The following is a 17,252-nucleotide window of genomic DNA, read 5'->3' on the forward strand; positions in this document are numbered from 1 at the left end:
AGGTGCCCATTCGCTTTATTCCTAATCGACAATTCATGCTCACGCAGGCGTACATTCACGCACCTTCCTGTTTGGCCTACGTAGACTTTGCCGCATGATAGAGGTGTATGGTAGACTACTCCAACACTGCACTCTATGTGGGAAATGGTGTGCTTGGCTGCGAACCCTTGGAGCCTATCTTTGCTTCTTCCTATGCGCGAGCATATTCCAGCGAGCTTGCTGGGAGCCGAGAACGCTACCTCAACTCCATAACGTTTTACAACGATTCTTTTTTTGTTTTTTTTAAGTTGTGGGAAGTTTTAAGTTGTGGCTCGTGCCACTCATCTTCCAAAGCTGGCTCCGACGCCTTTCATCCGGCCAGCGTTCCCATATTCCTCTGGCGCTCAAAACACAACAGCGGCGCTGGGGAGGAGAAGGGAAACATCCGCAGCAGCGCAGTAGGGGCGATGAGGGCAAGCACAGTGGCGGCGCTGGGGAGGAGGATGGAAATCTTAGCGGCGGCGCCCGTAGAAAGTTCCGGAAACGGCGGCACGCGCAACGGCAGCACGCGCAACGCAGTCGCGGGCCTTGTATAGACGAGAAAACGGTCGCCTGAAGGCGCTGCTACGATAAAGCTTTATGCTACGCCTCCTGACAGCGTCCCCAATGTGGAAATTTCAAGCAGCCTGGTCGCTCCGTAGTGCAGTCTCCGCTTTGTTTACATTGTTTCGCCCGCGCTTTCCTTCGCTGCTCATGCTCACGGCGCTCCGTTTTCGACGGCGGCAGATCACCTGCTTGCTGAATAGCGATGCAAAGACTGCAGTGCGGTTTCAAGGAGGTTGCCAACGCCAACAGCTTTTTTCGTGCCGGCAACCTCAAGAAAGGGGAGCGTCTGCGTCCACACGTGTGTGGTGTTGAACAAATTGTGGGCGGTGATGTGACAGTGAAAGCCAAGTGCGTGTCGGAGGTGTCCAACAAGATTGTATACATCGAGTTCGAGGTACACACCGAGTTCAGTAATTTAGTCACTTTTATTTCTCTATGATGCAGTCACAAAGCGGTCATGCATGCTTGCAGAGATGTGCAGAGACGGTGACGATTTCGGTTGGTTTCGTTGGTCGCTGGGCGCGCACACACGGCTGCTCTCAATTTGGCTCCCAGGGCGTGGCATCAGCACTGTCGGAACAGAAAGAACACATGCATTTGGCACCAATAAGCGAATAAAATTAATTACTGATGCAAGTACTACATATGTGCATAATGCCTTATATCATGCTGTAGAAATATTTAATGTATATCATGCCATATTTAATGCAGATGTTAGAGTCATGGCAACTCATTGCATTATTGAGCAAGGTATCTTTTCACTGGTAACGAGAAATCACTCCTACAAACTGCTCCGCGAAATGAACCCAGATCACGGTAACCAGCGATTACCTTGGGACCAGCAGCACGAGCGCAAGAATTAGCGATACATGCCTCACCAAAGCAAATCTAGTTTCTTGTTGGGCGAATGCCCCGCCGCAGCAAAAGTAAGCTCACACCGATCGCCGGCTACTACACGAAACGAAGATTCTTTGCAGGAAGACTGAAGCAGGAAGAATGTGCAAGGTGGCAATTACTTTAAAGCATGCTTGGATATTGTGAATCTAGAAAGCATGGCCAAGCAACAAACATAACGCGCGCGTCTCGGGCAGCTGCTTTGCGATCTGCCGCTTACCGACGCATGCGATGACCGCAGCTTGCATTAAATACGGATTAACACTACACAAAAGACAAGTAACATACGGCCTCTTTTGTTGCCTGCACTACTAGGAATTTAAGTTGCAGCGTTTGGAAAAAGGATATTGTGGGCATTTCTTAGTGACTTCTTGGTTGGCTGCACATGTTCATCATCTCATCGGCTTCGTCGTCTTCATCGCTTGTGGGGACTCATCTTGAGACTGATCTGTGCCTCGAGTGTGATCGGTCCGCCGCGTCTTCGGGGCGTATGAAAGGTCGTGTATACGCAACGTCGCAAGTGGTGGAGGTTGATCCTCGGTCCCCCGTCCTCTGCTCGCCCGCTCTACCTCCTGGAGCTTCGCTCAGGTCGCCGTTTGTGCCAGCTGTCCGCCAACATGCCGCAGGACGAGCCATCGGGCACTTCTACGTCTACAATATTGGCTCCGCCTGCCGCAGCCTCTCCATCTTGGATCGTCAGAGGGCCCCAGCGCCACCCCCATCTGTTCGCTGGCTTCCGCGGTGAAGATGTGGAGGATTGGCTTGACAACTACGACCGGGTGAGTTCTGCTAACCACTGGAACGAGGTGATGAAGCTACGCCACGTCTCCTTCTACCTCACGGGCGTAGCAAAGACTTGGTTTTTCAACCACGAGATCGACCTCACCGACTGGAATATTTTCAAACAGCAGCTCCGACAGGTTTTTCGTACTCCGGCTGTTCGTTCCGCCATCGCGAAGAAGACACTCGGCACTCGCAAACAACAACTCGGCGAGTCATATACCTCGTATATAGAGGATGTCCTCGCTCTGTGTCGACGCGTCAACGCTTCCATGGCCGAATCAAGGACCCGGCTACCGTCGCTGATATTGTAGCTACGTGCCTGCGCCTCGACGAACTCGAATCTGTCCGATTGCCGCCCCCGGACACCCCTGACAACAACCCTATCACCGATTCCTCGTTGCGCGCAATGGTCCGCGCAATCATACGAGAAGAGCTGCAGTCTCTTGGCTTCTCGGCAGGTCCCATTCCTGCCCCCACCCCCAGTACCACATTGCGTGAAGTTGTCAAGGAGGAGTTGGCGTCTATGGCGGGTACTGCGTATACGGACCCTCTAGTCCCTAGGCCCCCACCAACGTACGCGCAGGTAGCCGCAGCTGCCCCAGCCTTCGTGCCATCGATGCCTCCGAAACCAACGCAGACGCACTTGGCTTCGATGTCTACCAGCACACCAAACCAAGCTTACTTTCCGCCATGGCGTCCAACCCGACCTATTTGTTACTACTGTGGATATCGTGGCCACATCGCACGTTTCTGTCACAAGCGGCAGCAAGACGAACGGCACGGATTTGACACCTACGAACGGGACGACTTTTGTGCTGGGGCCTCTTTTCAACGCCGTCCTTATGCGCCGCCTTCCGACCGCTCGCCGTCACGCCTTCCGCGACGCCTTCTAGCTACCGTCCTGCCAGACGCCGCTCGCCGTCACCCCTTCGGCGCTCCACCTCACCAGTTCGACCAGCCTCTCCCGTCGCCGACCGTCGACCGGAAAACTAAATTATGCAGCTTTTGGAGGAAAAGCTGCATTGCTCGACAGGACATTAATTCCTCCAGCGCGTCCGCATAACATGCTATCTGTTTTCGTAGAAGGAGGACACGTGGAAGCTTTAATAGACACTGGCGCTAGTTTGTCAATTATTCACCGTAATTTGTGTTCGCGCCTCAGGAAAGTTACCACTCCTTATGATGGACCTACGCTACTCGCTGCTCCAGGGAACGCGATTCGACCTGCTGCCATGTGCACTGTTCGTGTCTCCATTGATGGAATTCTGCATTATGTACAATTCGCAGTGCTCAGTTCGTGTACCCAGCAGCTGATATTAGGATGGGATTTTCTTTCTACGGCGTCCGCTTCTATCTGCTGTCGGAAACGTGTTCTCCACGTGACCGACACCGCCTATTCGCTACATACAGATGACGCACCACTTCGTTTGCTTGCTGCAGAAGACACCGAGCTACTTCCTTGCCATCAGCGAATTGTTGCAATCGCGTCGGATGTCATTGACCATGGTGACGTGTTCGTACAACCATCTGCGCACTGTCTCAGCAGAGGGATAGTCTTTGCATCAGGGCTGGTCCGGCTTGAGAATGGCTCCGCATTCGTCTGCGCTACCATCCGAAAAACTTCTGATCCCTAAGGGCACTACGTTGGCTTGCGTCACTAAATTCGAGCATCTCTCTGTTGTTTCTGTTGAAGTGGCATCTGTTGGCCGTTCCGCGCCTCTCTCAGCCCTTGAAGCTGCCATCAGTTCCGACCTGACCTCTTCACAGTCACAGCAGTTGCTTGCTTTGCTGAAAAAGTACGAAACTTCGTTTGACGCACATGCCACTTCATTGGGACAGACTTCCGTCATCACGCATCGGATAGAAACAGATGGCGGGTCCATTGTTCGCCGTCGACCATATCGTGTCTCTCTCGCCGAGCGGAAAGTCATTGAAGAAAACGTCGACGACATGCTGCAACGGGGGATAATACGCCCCTCCGCTAGTCCTTGGTCATCCCCCGTCGTTCTAGTTCGGAAAAAAGACGGCTCTGTCCGGTATTGCGTTGATTACCGCGCACTCAACAAGATCACGCGCAAGGATGTGTACCCTATGCCGCGCATAGACGATGCCTTGGATTCACTGCAGAATGCCGAGTACTTCTCGAGTCTTGATTTGCGTTCAGGCTACAGGCAGATACCTATGCATGAGGACGATAAAGAAAAAACTGCGTTTTCAACACCAGATGGGCTCTACGAGTTCAACGTAATTCCATTCGGCCTCTGCAATGCACCCGCAACATTGGAGCACATGATTGGCAACGTTCTGCGTGGCCTTAAGTGGAAGACTTGCTTGTGTTATCTCGACGATATTGTTGTTTTCTCTTCCACCTTCTCTCAACACCTGCAACGACTGGACGAAGTTCTCACGTGCCTTGCCAACGCTGGCCTACAGCTAAACACGAACAAGTGCCGTTTTGCCAGCAAGACAATTAAGGTCTTGGGTCACATTGTGAGCAAGGACGGCATTCGTCCTGATCCCGATAAGGTTTCAGCGGTTCTTCACTTCCCTCGCCCCGAACGGACCAAAGATTTGCGCAGTTTCCTTGGCCGCGCTTCTTATTTTCGCCGCTTCATACGTGACTTCGCCTCAATAGCTGCCCCGTTGCACAAATTACTCGGGTCGGGTGTTCCCTTTGAGTGGTCTCCCGAATGCGAATCAGCGTTTACCCATCTGAAAAACTCCTTCACATCTGAACCACTACTTCGCCATTTCGATGAAACCGCACCCACACTCCTACATACGGACGCTAGTGGTCATGGCATCGGTGGTATTCTCCTACAGCGAGATGAGTCTTTACGTGAGCGGGTCGTCGCCTACGCAAGCCGCGTACCGACGCACACCGAGAAGAATTATACCATCACTGAGAAGGAGTGCCTCACTGTCGTTTGGTCGGTACAGAATCTTCGACCTTATCTTCACGGCCGCCATTTTACCATTGTTACGGACCACCATGCCTTATGTTGGCTTTCCACGCTCACGAACTTGTCTGGACGCCTTGGTCGCTGGATTATCCGTCTTCAAGAATACGACTTCATTATTATCTACAAGTGTGGTAAAAAGCATCAGGACGCAGATGCGCTTTCTCGCTGCCCCCTTCCTACGACGCCATGCCATGGTTCTGCTCCTACCTTCCGCGACAAGCTTTCGGACCGTCCTTCTCCGCATGTGTTGTCTTTAACCGCTATTGACCAGACCCCTTCTGATGATCATGTATCGCTCATAACTCACCAAACCGCTGACTCCTACTGTCGACGCATCATAGACCGCCTTCAGGGAACTTCGCGCCCGCCCAACGCCCGCCTTCGTCGACAGCTGACGCAATTCAAGCTCGACAACTGCGCCCTGTACCGCCATATCTATCACCCTGACGGTCAACGCTGGGTGCCTGTTCTACCTCGCTCTCTTCGCGCCCATGTCCTTAAAGCCTATCACGACGACATGACTGCTGGTCACCTTGGTTTCCAGAAAACGTACGACCGCATCAAAGGTCGCTTCTACTGGCCTGGCTTATCCACAAGTGTAGCGCGGTACGTCGCTTCCTGCGCCATTTGCCAGCTTCGAAAGCTACCCACATCAGGTCAAAGCGGAGAGCTCCAACCACTCCCGTGTCCGTCGGCACCATTCGAAGTCGTTGGCATTGACCTGTATGGTCCCCTTCCCACGACTCTCACCGGCAATCGATGGATAGTGACAGCCGTCGACCACTTGACACGTTACGCCGAAACAGGTTGCGTGACTTCGGCGTCGGCTTCTGAAGTGGCTGCGTTTATACTTCAAGCATTAATCCTGCGTCACGGTGCTCCTCGTGTCATCCTTAGCGACTGTGGAAAGGCTTTCCTTTCACAAATTGTAGAAGAATTGCTCCGAGCCTCCGGCACCACCCACAAGACAACCTCCAGTTACCACCCTCAAAGCAACGGCTTGACTGAGCGCTTTCATCGCACGGTCTCCGACATGATAGCTATGTACATTCAACCTGACCACACAAACTGGGACGCAATTTTGCCATTCGTGACTTTTGCGTACAATACCGCCGTAAACGCACAACTGGTTACTCGCCATTCTACCTCGTATATGGCCGTTCGCCCTCTTCTTTTCTTGACGTCTCTTTCTTCTCCGCCCCGGTCACTCTAGCTGCATACTCTTGTGAACAATATATATCACGCCTCCTCCACTGTCGCCAGCTCGCCCGCATCAACACTGAATCAAGGCAACATGACCGCAAGAACCTCTATGACGCATCCCACCGTGCAGTGTTTTTCTGCCCGGGCGATGAAGTGCTACTCCGGACTCCAGTTCGCACTCCTGGCTTATGCGAAAAGTTTCAGTTTCGGTTCATAGGCCCATACAGAGTCTTAGAGCAGACTTCTCCCGTTAATTATCGCGTTCAACCTATTGTGGTTCCAACTGACCGCCGCTGTCGCGCTGCCGAGATTGTCCACGTCTCTCGCATGAAGCCTTTCACAAGGCGTTCGCCGTCCCTTTAAGTTGCGGCCAGGCTGGCCGCTCGCACGTGAGGGAAATTAGTGCGGGCATTTCTTAGTGACTTCTTCGTTGGCTGCACATGTTCATCATCTCATCGGCTTCGTCGTCTTCATCGCTTGTGGGGACTCATCTTGAGACTGATCTGTTCCTCGAGTGTGATCGGTCCGCCGCGTCTTCGGGGCGTATTAAAGGTCGTGTAAACGCAACGTCACAATATAATTATCTTGAGCTCCTCTTTGCCAATCGCTAGTGAACGAGCAGTACAATCAATTAAATTCGCGGGTTTTACGTGCCAAAAGCAGGAATCATTATGAGGCACACTGTAATGGAGGGTCTCAGGAATAAATTTGACCACCGGGGGTTCTTTAACGTGCACAAAAATCAAAGTACATGGTAAGAACTGTATTCTTGCATTTCGCCCCCATCGAAATGCGGCCGCCGTGGCCGGGAATCGAGCTCGCGTCGTCGAGCTTGGCGGCGCTACACGTATGCATTTACCGCTAAGCTAACACGGCGAATGTCACTGTACGATTCAACTACGCGACACGTCTAAACAAACGGCCAGGCGCTAAATACAGGCACATTACTATTGCGTTTTTATCGAGCGGCCGTGATATTGCATGCGAATGCGAAAGTACGTCACTTACTTGACTCAGCGCACCGCAGTTATCCACGCTTGTCGTCTGTCCTTCTCGTACCATCTCCCCGGAATTCTGCAGGACTTCACGGGCTGCTTTCGACCTTTCGAGGCTCTTGTGGCAATCAACAACACAGCAGTCTTGCGTGCCACCTTTCCTGGTTGATGATCTCGCGCTCGCCGTTGCGAAAAGAACGCGCACGATTGCTCGCGCCGTAGAGAACACGCGACCGCGATGGCCCAGCGGCGACCTTCAGCACTTCCATCCTTCCGCCAGGGGAGTATTGGCGCTGGTGCCGCGCGGGCAAACTTTAGGTTGCCTCTTCTATAATCGCCGCGTGGGCTCAGAGCTTAATTGCACTCCGCTGTGGGTCCAACTAGGCTTTCGCCTGCACATTCTTATAAAATTCAAGCCTCCCCCGTAATTTTTTCCCCTGTGTCCAAGCGTTCTTGTCCAGACGCTGAAGCACACACACACACACACACACACACACACACACACACACGCACACGCACACGCACACGCACACGCACACGCACACACACACACATACACACACGCACGCACGCACGCACGCACGCACGCACGCACACACACACACACACACACACACACACACACACACACACACACACACACACACACACACACACACACACACACACACACACACACACACACACAAAAGAAAACGTATAACTAGACTCTTTGTTTTCCGGGTTTTACTTGGCTTAAAGTAAGTCCCCACGAATGTATATAAATAAACAGAAAGACAAGTTGCCGTTCTCCATATTGAATTGCACTTCTCTCCTGTCGTAGTAATGGGGAGGCCTTTGTGTCGTGTGCTAAACAGTTTCAATCATCCACCTTCACAGCGTGGAGTGGCTCATGATTTCCTTGCTTCACGCGAGTTCCTAGCCTGTTTTACACCAAAAGCTTCATACCATGCTGTTACGCAATTTGTATATGACATATAAATTGTATCGTGTGTTTCTACAAAAATGAAAGAACTACCCAGCCCAATCCTCAAAGGTATGACGAGCCTTTGTCAATTAAATATAAAAAATCGAGGCCCACCCATCCCCTCTCGCTGTTGCTCTGCGTGAATTGTCAGGTAACTCGGGGATTGTCAGGGAGCAAACAGTGCACAAATGCAGCAGTAATTTTTTGTTATACGTTGTTTTATTCCCGTGTTGATCTCATTCTCCGTGATTAACCGTAATAAAATATTAAACTGTTAAGCTGTGCACTGTTTATATTTAAGATTTGAGCGTTATGTCCGACTTATTCAAAGGAGTAACTCTCTCCGCACTCTTACTACTCATCTGTTCTTCGAGAGGAGCATGTAGGTTTCATTTTCACAATTAATAAGGCGATTCCGCGACCAACCTGCTTAATGAAAAAGATATCTCGCTGAAGTGTTGATATATAAATGATAAAAAACTAACAACCAAACTAAGAACTACGCATAGGCAATTTTTATAACTGTAAAGCTCATTGTGATCACAGTAACACATTGACAATATCCAGTACAAACACAGTACCGTTCGTACGCTACAATTTTTGCATTGTAACTTCGCACTGTCTTATTGTCGTACATTAAGCATAGGAGGCTCAAACTCGCCGGATCTGCGTGGCTGAGTGGGCGTTCTCGCGAAGCGAGCGAAGCCTCTAGCCGTGGCTGCGCAATGAGGGAGCGTAATGTCAGCGGCCAACGCCAGCGCGCGGGCCTAGGATGGCGTCGCGTGGGAAACAAAACATGAAGAAAAAGACGCTGGCTCGCGCTCTCGTCTGCTACGCCACATCGTTCTTCTTGTAGGTGGCATCGTGAGTCTTCATACGCGGTGAATCGCACATCGTAAACCAGCGTAGTGGTTGGCGCGTTGTAGCGGAAGCGTTAGTCCTCCAAAGCAAACGAAGGTGTCTCAGCCAAACACAAGGAAGCTTCTAAGGAAATCAAGATGTCCCAACCAAACTCTAAAGACGGACCCGTGCTTACGCACCTATGGCGAATCTGCAACAAATCATCCCAAATGTTATTGTCAGAAACAATACAGACTTAGATATATTATCAGGCACAGCCACCAAGCACATGACTACGTTGGGCAACGTCCTTTTCCTATAAGATTGGAGAAACCGATACCTGTGATCGCTAAAGGTGTTGCACTAGCCGTATAAGAGGCAGGTTTATCGTGAGCAGAAACGGTGAATTTCGGTAAGTAAGGAAGGGTAATATCATCATCATCATCATCATTGACAGAAGCTGACCCCCTTCCCCCCCCCCCCCCCCCTCAGAAAATACCTGGATCCGCCCCTGCCTAGGGCACCTAAGTGATTCTATGTGTGCGTGCGTCCGGAAAGTGAGAGAGGCAGCGCAATGGAAGCTAGCGCGTTGTATTTTTTAGGTGCCATGTTCGCCGATCTGCAGCGAAACAGACAAGCAGTAGAAGCTGTCTATCATCACCTCCGCAATCTTCCCATCTCAGAGGCCATGCCGTCGTCGGGCAATCTCCCTACTTTACCGATAAGTGACGCTCGCATCTCGGAGAAAACTTCTCTCGTTCGGCTTAGGCGCGTTCGAAACGAGAAGCGATCTCGGAAATTCCTCAAGGTTATCCAAAATACTCTGTCGTCGAAGCGGCCTGAGACTAAGCGAAAGCCGTTTGCACAGCGATTTGCTACGAATGAAGTGAATTCTACAAAAACAACGCGAAATTCATTTAGAAGCGGGCAGCCGGGAGCGCCGCCATGTACGTAAACTACGTAAACCACCCAAACACGGTAAAGTTAAATCTGAGAAATAGCGTGCGTACGGGTAAACGGTATGGGTCGTTAAGCGTTCTGCGCATGCGCATTTCGATCCCGCTATTCCGCTAAGCCCGCTAATACGGTATCCACGCTAAACTAAAACTGCCTATTGCCCCGACGCGCGCGCGTGTCCAAAACGCATTAGGCAGGCCAAGTCCCAATTTAACCTGCCGGAGGGAGCCTATACATGCAAGCGCTTGCATGTAGGCTCCATAACCTGCCGAGGATGCGATCGCCCTCTGGATAAGATTTTCGCAAGTAGCATACCTGAGCGCGCATGGTAGAAATGCTGGCGAAAGGGGTTTGTGTTTGAGTTTCCTCGTAACAGAATTATGTTTTCTCATACATTCAGATAAGAGTCTGACGCCACCGCGTCGGTAGGTTGTTGTTAAGTCGTACTTCACCATTTTTCTGACGGATTTCACTGTGAGAAATTCATTTTTTGTTCACTAACACATTGCACCACGCGGAGGGCCTGCGCGGTCGGGGTGGTTGCGAATGATTTTCTCCGCTACCGACGCCGACGCCGGATTTTGTGCGACCCGGGCCTTTAACGCTGTCGCGTTAATAACAGAAGAGTGCGCTCGACCACTCCACCAGAGCCCTTAACGAGTACCGACGGCAGAACATGACGTTATAAGCCAACAAATCGATGAAATGCTGTGCGACGACAGCATTCAGTCGTCGAATAGCTCGTGGGCATTTCCTGCAATCTTGGTGAAGAAAAAAAAAAAAAACGCTTAACCTTGCTAACCTTGCACTCGGCCGCGCAACGCTTGAAAAAGCGAAGCTGGGCGATCTTAGCCCAGCATTTTCCGGAAGTGCGCGCGAAATTTTCATCTTATTACTCATGATGATGATAATTTCTTTTCGCGCATTTTGGACCTACGGCAGACGCTGCGCGTTGCATAGCGCAGCTTGCAACACCGAAAACGCATTCCAGCAGACCTGCTCCGTGAATGCGTCTCTCTCTTGCTCTCGTAGAGCGCAAAACCTCTTCACCTCGCAGAGCACAAGCGCGCGAACGCGCCAGCTGTGGGCGAAGACGACGACGCTCGAACGTACTCATATGGTTCGCAAAAATGCACGTTCTGCAAGCGTCGCTGTATCTGTAAGCAGAATGGTTCAAGTGTATAAACTTCAAGAACCCGAACCAGACGGGCTTCCTAGGTTAGAAGGGCTGATGTACATGCCCGAGTTTTGATTATTTCCCTTTTCAGCCCTTGATAGGCTGATATGATTGTACACCGTATTTCTGTGTGAATTGAATAAATGCATAAATGAAAAGAGGTGCTGTATAGCCTAGTGGTTACGACGCTCGCCTTGGGACCGTGGGTACACGAGTTCGAATCCCGCCTCGGCAAGAAAGTTTTTCTTTTATTTCTTGACAGTTTCTTGATACAAACCACAAATTAGGGCTGGCTTAAACAGCTTCGCTGTTAAAAGTCGTCCGTGTATGACTGTTCTGTTTGAAACCTTGCCCGCATGTAATGCTTGAGAGCACTTTTTGCTGGAAAACTTGAAAAGCCAGTAACTGACCAACACACATGTTACTTTGCCAGAAGGTTTGCCATGGTGTCATCCCTACCTCCACCCCACCCCACCAGATTTTCGCTAGATTTGATATCGGTTGAGTTCACAGTTCTCGCAGGTCAGCGGGATAAATTCTGGTTTGTTCGTAAAACACATTCATAAAGCTCCGGATCGCTTGCTTGCGTAATTCGCTGCAAATACCATAATTAGTCACCTACCTTTGCAGCTTACTTACATAGTGCCCATACCGCGCACTTTATTTTCGCCTAATATAAACAATGTGTCTTGTTTAGTTCACCGAGGACATCGCTGAAACCAACTAGGAACGCCTTATGACGCATAGAAAATAGGTGGAAAAACGACGACTCAGTAATTATTTACAACGCTTATAACTAGACCAGGAAGGTAAAAATTTTGTCACACATTGCATTAACCATGACCCCCTCTCCTTCCTACGAAATATAGATCAGTTATAACTAACAACTATGTCGAGACACTGGGAAGCATAGCTGAAAGTGGCCATATCACAAGCTCTGATGTTTGATCCAACCTCATTTAACTTCGCGGAGAGAGTTTTCATACCATGCCCCCCATTTTATCAAAATTTTCTCTTGGTGGCGTTTATAGTTCTGTCAGGGCAGTGGACTGAATTCGGCCCCGCTCATTAGACCGGCTCATAACACACTAGAGTGCTTGTATACGTGATTTTTACGAAAGCCCCAATTACCAATCTATTTTGAAGTTTACCTACAAATCAAACATTACCTGGTCCTCAGATTCACAAACCATAAACTACTTCTCTTAGTTCAGTGAGGACTCCAGGCGAACCCAATATATCATGCATGAAAAAAGAAAAAGAAAAAACATCCCCCAAGCACTCCGTACAGATGGTTAACCAGCGAAGCTGAAACGTGCGGCCCCGGTGGTTAATCCGAACGCTGTATTGAAGAGTTTCTCAATTATTGGTTACATGTTTGTGTTTCTAGTGGAACGCAAGCGCCAATGGAGGGGCGGATGCTGCTAACCATGACCCCGAGCTAACTCGAGATATCGAACGCATGCGGCAACGGCGAGCCGAGGAAGCGGCGTTGCGGGCAGAGCAGCGCCAACGTAGCAATAACGGGAACGCGTTCGCCGGGGCCAACGCCCGCTTTCGCGGGTGTTTCTCGAGCGGCACTTGGCGGGCGTGCTTGTGTACGACGCAGATAACGACGTCACCAATGCCGCTGCCAATGGCGCGCGCGCTTGGATACGGCGTAGAGAATGACGTAACTGACGGCGCAGCCAATGGAGACCTTTATCGAAACATGTGGCGAACGGTTTTTCGTTTCGCCTAGCCATACGCAGTTTTCGCTGTAAAACTGAGGCTTCGATAATTATTCGTAAAGCTTCTAAATAAGCCAGAAATGTTAAAACATCACAACACATTGTACTTAAAATGTTGCCTATTCCGTCAAAGTATAAACTATCTGAAACGCAAAGTTCACTTGGGACATTGGAAAACCTAGCTAATAACAGCAGCGTGATACTGTTGAATACTTGCTTATAGTTCTTTTAAAGCTGTATTTGATCAACATGAATTTACCATCGCAAATAAATTTGGTGATTTGTACCCCCTATGTTCGCAAAATTTCACCTCAGTTGTAGTTGTTGGTATGACAACACAGCCGTCTATTCCATTGGAATAGCCGCATTTAACCCACTCATTTGGAACAATGCCTACACCTTACCTATAGCGTGTTTGTAATTTCCCCCGATATAAACAATATGCCTTGTTTAGCTCACCGAGGAGGCCGGACAAACAGACTACGAATCTCGTATGATGCACGAAAGCACATGCAAAAACGAGGGTTTACTAATTATCTGCAACACTTGCATTTAAAGCAGGAAAGAGGAAGTTTCTCAACTCATTGCGCTTAAAAGTCCCCATGAAATCATGAATAATCATGGAATGTTAAGCCCGTATATCGTATTGCTGTTAAAGGAGTGTGGGCAAAATGTCGATTAGCGGCAGTATGACATCCTAGAATGCTTCGATGAGTAACTTTCTACAAAGGCTGTATTGAACCTACACAGAATAAACATAAAACACTCGTCACTCAGAACATTGCTTCGTACTTCGAACAAATATAAACACCGTGCAAAACGTAGTTTACCGAGGATACCGGGGGGAAACAACTAAATACCTTGTATAACGCATAAAATTTGGGAGAAAGCGAGTATTCAGTAAATGTTTTTTCGAGCACATAGCAACCTACACAGCTCACATTTTTGGTACACGTCACCAAAAAGTGGCTTTCATTTCTTGAAAATCTGAAATGTCTGCTGTACTTGCTCCTGCCTGGAAACGAGTAAAAGTGTAGCCCTTATTGAGAAAGGGCCTGAAAATGAAATCTACAAAATTAGAAGTGACACATGGCATTGAAAAAGCTTCAGTTCAGTGTTCTATTGGTATTTAAATGGCTCTGCATGCTCTACCAAGGTCATCTTCACGAACATATCTGCGATAAGCCGCGATTACACAATGAAATTCTACAGTTAATTAGACCTGTAAGTGATTTGATTAGATTTTTTATATTGATAAGAGACAGATTACAACGCTTTGTAGACCATCTCTGGAGGGAGATTCAATAGTTCCAGCATTTGATAGCCCAAACATTTCATGCCGTAAAAGGCGCCCCAATCGTTGCGTACGGCTGATTTTAATACTTTATTGGAACCTCTCCATCCCCTCGCCCACAGGTTAAATATAGCGAGTCGATTGTGCTTTCAAATACGGTTAGATGGTCCCAAAAAATTGGGCATGGTGCAAGTAGCGCTAGCTGAAATTTGTTAGGGCGGAAACTGTCCATTCCCAGGCCTTCCCCACAAGGGGAAGCGTGTACGGCGAATCCCGCGCTTCATCCGCTGAAGTGCCTCCCGAGGAGACACAAAAGGCAATCCTCGTTGCCCAAGCAGGAGATATTTAGTAAAGAAAAGCATTATGTACTTGGCCACTCTATTGAGAACGAAAATTTAGCTTCAGCTGTAGTTTTGCTGGAGTAGCTGTCCAGCGTGCAGCCGGAAGTGCCAGCTTTCAAAAGTAGGGAGAGCAAATGGCATACTGCGCCCCCCTCCCCCCACTTTTGTCAGTAGGGGGCAAGTGCCCCCCCCCCCCCCCCCCGGTAGATACACCTATGGTACAGCATGCCGGCACTCTCCAGCATGGGACTTAGTTGTGTGCGCACGCTGGACAGCATTTAAGCTCAAGCATTGCGCACATGTTTGGGCCTCCCACGATGCACGTCAATCAATGGAACAATAGCAGAAGCTTGTGCATGTTCTACTGCTGTACACTTGCTCTGCGCGCCTCTTCGACTGTACCTTCGTGTGTTAACCCGACACAGACATCATCCTTAGTCATCGCTCCCTGCCACCCAACCAGGTTGCAGATATTCAAGGACTCTATCGCAACATCAGAATATCTCCTGCCTGTATTCTGAGAATACCACCGTGGGTCCTGCCTAAACTTCACGTTACTCTGCAGATGACCGGAATTACAAAAAAGTCATCTGTTGCATCTATTCGCCTCAAGCAACTTACTCTGTGTCACATTTATGCAGAGTACGAAGATACTATGCACGTGTGTGTGCCGATCGCTCTGTCACACCATATGCCTCCACTGCAGCCTTCGTCATCCCACATATGAACAACGCAGGGTGGTTTAAACTAGATCATAGGTTAACATCAACTGCCGCAGGACTTGTTGCTATCCGGGAGTCAATTCGATTTCTCTCCGAGGAGCCTCCTCGCCCAAGGATATCGGACACGTACCTGAATCCGATATAACATCACGGATGTCCTAAGGCTATCACATATGAACTTTTTCGGCACAATGCGTTGGCGGGCTAGTTGGTGCGAATCCATAATTACTTGTTTAGCGCAAAAAACAACGGACACGTGAAAGACGACAGGACAAGGCACTAATCTCAACTGACCAGTTGAGAGTAGCGCCTTGTCCTGTCGTCTTTCACGTTGTTTCCGTTTTCCGTTGTTTTTTGCGCTAAACAAGTAATTATGAACTTTTTCGGCATGCGCGTGAATATTTATCCTTCAATTGACGGTTTGTTTTCAAGTTTCCTCATAACATAATTATGTTTTCTCGCGTGTACGAATTACAATCCGAAGATATCGTGTCCGCTGCTCGTGTGTACGTCCTACATTACGAATTTTCTGACGCAACGAGCTTTGAAACTGTCTAGTTAGTTAAATAAGTCACTTGCTCTTGGCGGAAGGCCAAGAAAATGAGGAGTATGCTACACTTTTCCCACGTGCGTGCGTGTGTAACGTGTGCACCAGATGTATCTGTTCTTGATGCGTGGGCGCTCTGCCCGTTGCATCTGTCATTCAGCGTGCACTGTGAACACTGCGCGAAAGGCCCTAACGTGTCTGTAAAATGTACGCAGCATGTTCCCATGATGCCCTTCGCGGACATCCAAAGGATGTCCACAGGACACGGAGAATGCGGCCAACTGGTCATGTGAGAGACGTCTGCAGGATATATTCGATACATCCCTAGGACAACCATGTCTTGACTGTGCATGTCTATAATATATTCATAGGACGTCATTTTTGGTTCTTGGACGTCGGGTTCCATGTAGGCCACGACATAAGCCAACCTAGAAATTTTCGTGGGTCATGAAAGATTCCAAGTAGGCCCCGACATGGGCCCACCTTTAAATTTCATGAGCCATGCTAGGTTCGGTGTAGGCCCAGACATAGGCCAAGCTCAATTTGTCAGGGGCCTGGCACTGTAGGCCACCATATTGACACAATGATGTGGGGCAGCCCCGCGGGACGGCACGCGCAAAGGTCGGCGCCATGAAAGACGATGAAGCACGTAAGCTGCTCGCTCTTCTTCTGGCCCGCCATTAAAGAGAAGCGTCTATTTTGTAAGACTCGGTCCTAAATCTACGTTGCATTTTTCTGGTTGAGGCACTGGGTACATGCTACCACTCCCAGATCGAACCCCGTCTACAAGCCCAGTACGAAGTCCGGTAGAGCTGACTCCTGTTCACGTACGGACAAGCCATCGACTTCAAGGACTGCCACCTGAGCACGAGCCACTACCCAGCCGAGTCGGAAGGATGAGTACACGAGTCCCGTCTTCTTCCTCAACCACACCGACCGAGGTCGTCCTTAACCAGCCGAGAATCCCCAAATCCTTCCATGGGGACACATTCGAGCATGTTTAGGACTGTTTCGATCACTTAGAGCGTGTCGCAAAATTCAATGGCTGGACCCCGGAGCGCAAGCTACGCAACGCGTACTTTGCCCTCGAGGACTATGCGCGGACATGGTTTGAGAACCGTGAGGCGGCCCATCAACATGGGACGAATTCCGGCGGCAGCTAATCAGCACATATGCCCGCATCGATCGCAAGGAGCGAGCGGAATCTGCAATTCAGGCGAGAGTACAACGGCCGAACTAAAGCGTCGCAATGTT

The sequence above is a fragment of the Dermacentor silvarum genome, chromosome 4 (genome assembly GCF_013339745.2).
Source record: "Dermacentor silvarum isolate Dsil-2018 chromosome 4, BIME_Dsil_1.4, whole genome shotgun sequence".
Taxonomy (NCBI): Eukaryota; Metazoa; Arthropoda; class Arachnida; order Ixodida; family Ixodidae; genus Dermacentor; species Dermacentor silvarum.